Genomic DNA, 7,632 nt, shown 5'->3' with positions numbered 1-7,632 from the left:
TGTTGTGTGTTGTTGCCACGCTGGGAGGACGTTAATGAAACTGCCTAACAATAAACCCACATAAGAAACCAAGAACTCGCCCTCCATCATTCTATAGTTATAACGTGATTGGGCAGGTACGCTTTTTTATATTGTGGAGGACCTGAGTCCGCCTGAATTTCGGGAGATTTTCAGGAGAAAATTTGTCCCGGGAGGTTTTCGGGAGAGGCGCTGAATTTCGGGAGTCTCCCGGAAAATCCGGGAGGGTTGGCAAGTATGAATGCTCATCAAACACTTATTTGGAACGTCCCACTGGTGAACAGGCTAATTGGGAACAGGTGGGTGCCATGAAATGCTCAGTCATTCACAAACAAGGATGGGGCGAGGGTCACCACTTTGTCAACAAATGCGTGAAAAAATTGTTTAAGAACAACATTTCTCAACCAGCTATTGCAAGGAATTTAGGCATTTCACCATCTACGCTGCGTAATATCATCAAAGGGTTCAGAGAAACTGGAGAAATCACTGCATATAAGCAGCAACTGACAGTACTGCATCAAAAACCGACATCTGTGTGTAAAGGATATCACCACATGGACTCAGGAACACTTTAGAAAACCACTGTCAGTAACTACAGTTGGTCGCTACATCTGTCAGTGCAAGTTAAAACTCTACTATGCAAAGCCAAAGCCATTTATCAACAACACCCAGAAACGCTTCTGGCTTCGCTGGGCCGGGCTCATCTAAGAAGGACTAATGCAAAGTGTAAAAGTGTTCTGTGGTCTGACCAGTCCACATTTCAAATTGTTTTTTGGAAACTGTGGACTTTGTGTCCTTCGAACCAAAGAGGAAAAGAACCATCCAGATTTTTATAGGCGCAAAGTTGAAAAGCCAGGATGTGTGATGGTATTAGTGCCCAAGACATGAGTAACTTACACATCTGTGAAGGTGCCATTAATCCTGAAATGTACATACAGGTTTTGGAGCAACATATGTTGCCATCCAAGCAACATTATAATGGACGCCCCTGCTTATTTCAGCAAGACAATGCCAAGCCAAGTGTTACAACAGTGTGGCTTCGTAGTAAAAGAGTGTGGGTAGTAGACTGGCCTTCCTGTAGTCTAGACCTGTCTCCCTTTAAAAATGTGTGGCGCATTATGAAGTCTAAAATACCACAACGGAGACCGTTGACTGTTGAACAACTTAAGCTGTACATCAAGCAAGAATGGGAAAGAATTCCACCTGAGAAGCTTCTAAAATGTGTCTCCTCAGTTCCCAAACGTTTACTGAGTGTTGTTAAAAGGAAAGGCCATGTAACACAGTGGTAAAAATGCCCCTGTGACAACTTTTTTGCAATGTGTTGCTGCCATTAAATTCTAAGTTAATGAGTATTGCAAAAAAAAAAAAATTACGTTTCTCAGTGTGAACATTAAGTATCTTGTCTTTTCAGTCTATTCAATTGAATATAAGATGAAAAGGATTTGCAAATCATTTTATTCTCTTTTTATTTACCATTTATACAACGTGACAACTTCACTGCTTTTGGGTTTTGTATTAGCAGCCTCTCAAAGTGCTGCAGTACAGATGTGCAAACCACAACCACAACGATGAACACACTAACAGCTGTCTGACAAAACTGAGCATTATTTTTCTTTGTAAAGGCAGAATTTATGAGGCAGTTCTTTTTGCACAAGTAGATAATAAATATTCTTTTTTTTTTTTTTTCATTCGTCCTTTGATTCTTGTCTCTCATAACCTCGCTCTCCCACCATGCAGGCAGAAAACAAACCTTGATGCATTTCTAATTTTAGGCAGATCCAAGCAATTAGCTGCTATTACATCCTTGAATCCACACGCCAAGGAGACCCTAATCTCATTAATCATAAACATTGGGGGTGGTAATAGAGACGCATGTTTATGCAAATCTTTGCAGCCACCCTCCGCTCTAAACGCACACACACACACACCTCTGCAAACAATGTATTTTCTCCTCTCAACCATTTCTTCTCTTTTCCCTCCCTCACCATGTTGTTGTTGTGCTTCGACCTCCCTCTAGTCTAATGTTTGTCAACCTGAAGTGTGAGCGATCCAAGTAATGATCCAAGACCTTGCCAACCTCTCACTTTCACAGCCAAACATTCGGATTGTATCGGACATCAAGTTCCGCTTTCCCTCTTCACCTCCATCAACACTGTGGCTTTATTTAGTTCCTCCTGCACTTTCATCTGCATTTTTATTGTTTTATCGCTCTTCTCGGCCCTGCAGTGCCTGTTTTAATCGGCTCCTCCATTTTTCTTTATATTCCCCTTTCTGCTGCTCTGACTTGTTTCTCCGACTAAGAATATTGTCAGGTTCAAACACTGATGACATCTATTAATCAGACAAGAAGCAAGGAATCATGCAGAGACAGAGTTCAATTTAGCTCATGAGGAGAATGCATGGAGCTGCACACTTAGTCACAGTCTCACCCTACGCTCTAAGGTTCAGCTCCTGCGTCCCTCTATTTATTCATGAGTTCCACAGTCAACAACACTAAGGCCGCCTCTAAAAGGAGTGGTCACATATATTATGCAAAGCAGGTCCAGGACGCACAATACGTGACGGAATGTGCTGGGGGCCTTGTGATTTCGCCTTGTCCCCGCTTCGTTGAAATCCTTGAAGTCTCTGCTTCGTCTGCATGCTGTCATCTTATCTTCGTTGAGGTCGTTGAAGTCCTTGGCTGTTAGCGAGCTAAAACAAAGAGGCCACCCCTCAGACAAGAAGTTTTGTCCTTGCATAGATTAGAAAAGTCTAACTTGAGCACGATAGCTAATAACTAAAGCAACGGACTTTAAGCATACTAAAGTTAGTGTGATAATATATAATCTACGTATATCAAGACTTTTGTCCTCCTCCTGGAGGGTCAAATTTGGACACGCTTGCATGCATTGCTTGTGAATAGATTGTCGGACTTTGCGCATACCCTTGAGGTAGTCTTGTATAGGTGTATCTTTTCCTTTTATAAGTAAATGCAAACCCAAATTGACTTTCTTTATGTATTGGTATTGAGAAGAATGCATTACCGATATCAATCACTGTGAAATGTGTCCAAATCCTGCATATGATGTTTAAAATTACAGCATTAATTGTCCGAATAAACACTAAATCAATATTATATTAACAAATATATCCTGGAAGAACATTATGAGATGACCACCCTTTGGTGAAGGTTAACAGCATATTGACTGGCGTCCTCACTGCAATTAGTTGATGAGAGGGTCAATGCAATCAATGGAGTGAAGGTGTTTAAAGATCTCTACACATTGTAGACCAGTTTTTGTTGGGCCATGTAATCTGGTTTAACATGAGTGACATATACAAATGCCATGGATTACAAAACCCAAAAGCAGTGAAGTTGTCACGTTGTGTAAATGGTAAATAAAAACAGAATACAATGATTTGCAAATCCTTTTCAACTTATATTCAATTGAATAGACTGCAAAAACAAATGTATTTATTTATTTTTTTGGCAAATAATCATTAACTTAGAATCTAATGGCAGCAACACATTGCAAAAAAGTTGTCACAGGGGCATTTTTACCACTGTGTTACATGGCCTTTCCTTTTAACAACACTCAATAAAGGTTTTCGGAACTGAGGAGACACATTTTTTTAAGCTTCTCAGGTGGGATTCTTTCCCATTCTTGCTTGATGTACAGCTTAAGTTGTTCAACAGTCCGGGGTCACCATTGTGGTATTTAAGGCTTCATAATGCGCCACACATTTTCAATGGGAGACAGGTCTGGACTACAGGTAGGCCAGTCTAGTACCTGCACTATTTTACTACGAAGCCGCGCTGTTGAAACACGTGCAGAATGTGGCTTGGCATTGTCTTGCTGAAATCTCACTATTATGTTAGATCCATTATGGACTGGACTCTCACACTATTATGTTAGATCCACTATGGACTGGACTCTCACTATTATGTTAGATCCACTATGGACTGGACTCTCACACTATTATGTTAGATCCACTATGGACTGGACTCTCACTATTATGTTAGATCCACTATGGACTGGACTCTCACTATTATGTTAGATCCACTATGGACTGGACTCTCTCACTATTATGTTAGATCCACTATGGACTGGACTCTCACACTATTATGTTAGATCCACTATGGACTGGACTCTCACTATTATGTTAGATCCACTATGGACTGGACTCTCACACTATTATGTTAGATCCACTATGGACTGGACTCTCTCACTATTATGTTAGATCCACTATGGACTGGACTCTCACACTATTATGTTAGATCCACTATGGACTGTACTCTCACACTATTATGTTAGATCCACTATGGACTGGACTCTCACTATTATGTTAGATCCACTATGGACTGGACTCTCACTACTATGTTAGATCCACTATGGACTGGACTCTCACTATTATGTTAGATCCACTCTGGACTGGACTCTCACTATTATGTTAGATCCACTATGGACTGGACTCTCACACTATTATGTTAGATCCACTATGGACTGTACTCTCACACTATTATGTTAGATCCACTATGGACTGGACTCTCACTATTATGTTAGATCCACTATGGACTGGACTCTCACTACTATGTTAGATCCACTATGGACTGGACTCTCACTATTATGTTAGATCCACTCTGGACTGGACTCTCACTATTATGTTAGATCCACTATGGACTGGACACTTTGCATCAGTCCATCTTAGATGAGCTGGGGCCCAGCGAAGCATTTCTGGGTGTTGTTGATAAATGGCTTTGGCTTTGCTTAGTAGAATTTTAACTTGCACTTTCAGATGTAGCGACCAACTGTAGTTACTGACAGTGGTTATCTCAAGTCTTCCTGAGCCCATGTGGTGATATCCTTTACACACTGATGTCGCTTTTTGATGCAGTACTGCCTGAGGGATCGAAGGTCACGGGCATTGCCGCTTACGTGCAGTGACTACTCCAGATTCTCTGAACCTTTTGATGATATTACGGAGCGTAGATGGTGAAATCCCTAAATTCCTTGCAATAGCTGGTTGGGAAATGTTCTTAAACTGTTGGACAATTTGCTCACGCATTTGTTGACAAAGTGGTGACCCAACAATTGTTCCTAAGGGAAAAATATTTCTACATGTCAACCAACATTTGGTGCCAGTTGACAAGCTAGTGAGCTTTTCTTCCTGCCACTCACACACATATGGAACAGAGGAGTCCAATTAAAGTCAATATTAGCAGCCAGATCATTTCCTCTTTCCACATCCGCTTCTATGTCTTTCATCACTTTTTCCGTCTTTGCTATAACTGGTACTCCTCGGGTGTTGGCGGGGTAAACACTGCAACCACACAGCAGTAATGAACATTCATGCATCTTACATTCCTAATACCTAAAGAGTGCTTTATGATCTACAAACAGCGACTTAGGGAATTTCATGATATTGCAACATAAAAAAAAAAAAAAGAGTAAGTGTGGGAGGGGTTGAGGTAGGTTGTGTGTGTGTGTGTGTTTTGTATTTCTACCCGTCCTGAGACATCAACAAGGAAAAGTACCCTCCATATGAGGACCGGTGGAACAAGTTAGGACATAAATCATGGTCCCAATACGGAAAACCATCGCATTTAATAGAGAGCCAAATACTAGAGTCCGTGAACATTGCTCCAAAGTCAGGATTTTTTTGTTGATTTAATGTGCATACAAAAGTGAACATTGACAGGTGCAATATATGATAAAACGAGCTAAAGAAGGACTTCCCTATTCATCCCCGAAAAATCTCGCCAGGCGGACAGTAAATTTATGACTTCCGGTGCTGACGTAAGACAACCCGCGTCCCGTATGTGACCATAGGATGAACAAATACACTACGCTACTAAGACTATAGTGGCCATTAACAGTTAGCTTCTACAGCTGGGTTGCTCAAAGTGCGGCACAGGGACCATCTGTGGTCCGTGACTCCTTTGTCATCGGACTTAAGCACATTACAAAAACAAAAAATAGAGTTCTCATTTGCACCCCTGGTGGTGAAATCTATCAAAATGACGGTGGACCCAAAAAGAAGGGATTTTTCAAGTTGACTGTGTGTCGGTTTTAAAAGTGCTCCCCCTCTGGTCAACATATGAAACAACAAGTGTGTAAGAAATTGAAATGCGCCCCCTTTGGCCAAAAGTGATAAAACAAATAAAATAAATATGTATATAGAGACATACTGTAATAACTTGAAGTAAATGAAATTCAACAAAAAAAAATGAACTGAAGCTTACCTTTATTTTATTTGCATGGTATGTATATATTATTAATGTTGTAAACACACATATTTATATATCGAGAAAGGGTGGTCCTAAAGAGATAGGCATTTTTCGGAGGTCTCAAGAAGGTAAGAAATACAAGAATGTGTTTGTGTGTGTGTTCTTGTATATCTAGCCTTCTTGAGACATCAACAAGGAAAAGTACCTTCCATATGAGGAGGTGTGAACAAGTTAGGACATAAATCATGGTCCTAATATGGAAAACCATTGCATCTGATAGAGAATGTCTCATTTGCACCCCTGGTGGTGACATCTATCAAAATGAGGGTGGTCCCAAAAAGGAGGGATATTTCAAATTGACTGTGTGTCGGTTTTAAAAGTGCTCCCCCTCTGGTCAGCATATGAAATAACAAGTGTGTGTAAGGAATTGAAATGCGCGCCCTTTGGCCACAATTAATAACAAAAATAAAATAAATATGTATACAGAGACATACTGTAATAACTTGAAGTAAATAATGAAGATTAAAAACCAATTACAAACAAAAAATAACTAAAAACAGTCTTTTTCTCACAATGTGTCGACTTTTTTCTCATAAAATTGGGAACTATGTCTCATATTCTTTGTTTCTGTAACATTGCAATATTTTCTTGTAAAATGATTACTTTTTAATACAAAATTGTGACATTTCCATCCATCCATCCATCCATCCATCTTCTTCCGCTTATCCGAGGTCGGGTCGCGGGGGCAGCAGCCTAAGCAGGGAAGCCCAGACTTCCCTCTCCCCAGCCACTTGGTCCAGCTCTTCCTGTGGGACCCCGAGGCGTTCCCAGGCCAGCCGGGAGACATAGTCTTCCCAACGTGTCCTGGGTCTTCCCCGCGGCCTCCTACCGGTCGGACGTGCCCTAAACACCTCCCTAGGGAGGCGTTCGGGTGGCATCCTGACCAGATGCCCGAACCACCTCATCTGGCTCCTCTCGATGTGGAGGAGCAGCGGCTTTACTTTGAGCTCCTCCCGGATGGCAGAGCTTCTCACCCTATCTCTAAGGGAGAGCCCCGCCACCCGGCGGAGGAAACTCATTTCGGCCGCTTGTACCCGTGATCTTTTCCTTTCGGTCATAACCCAAAGCTCATGACCATAGGTGAGGATGGGAACGTAGATCGACCGGTAAATTGAGAGCTTTGCCTTCCGGCTCAGCTCCTTCTTCACCACAACGGATCAATACAGCGTCCGCATTACTGAAGACGCCGCACCGATCCGCCTGTCGATCTCACGATCCACTCTTCCCTCACTCGTGAACAAGACTCCGAGGTACTTGAACTCCTCCACTTGGGGCAAGATCTCCTCCCCAACCCGGAGATGGCACTCCACCCTTTTCCGGGCGAGAACCATGGACTCGGACTTGGA

This window comes from Nerophis lumbriciformis, linkage group LG36, assembly GCF_033978685.3.
Source record: "Nerophis lumbriciformis linkage group LG36, RoL_Nlum_v2.1, whole genome shotgun sequence".
NCBI lineage: Eukaryota > Metazoa > Chordata > Actinopteri > Syngnathiformes > Syngnathidae > Nerophis > Nerophis lumbriciformis.
The sequence above is the reverse complement of the archived record's forward strand: the minus strand, read 5'-3'. Positions refer to the sequence as shown.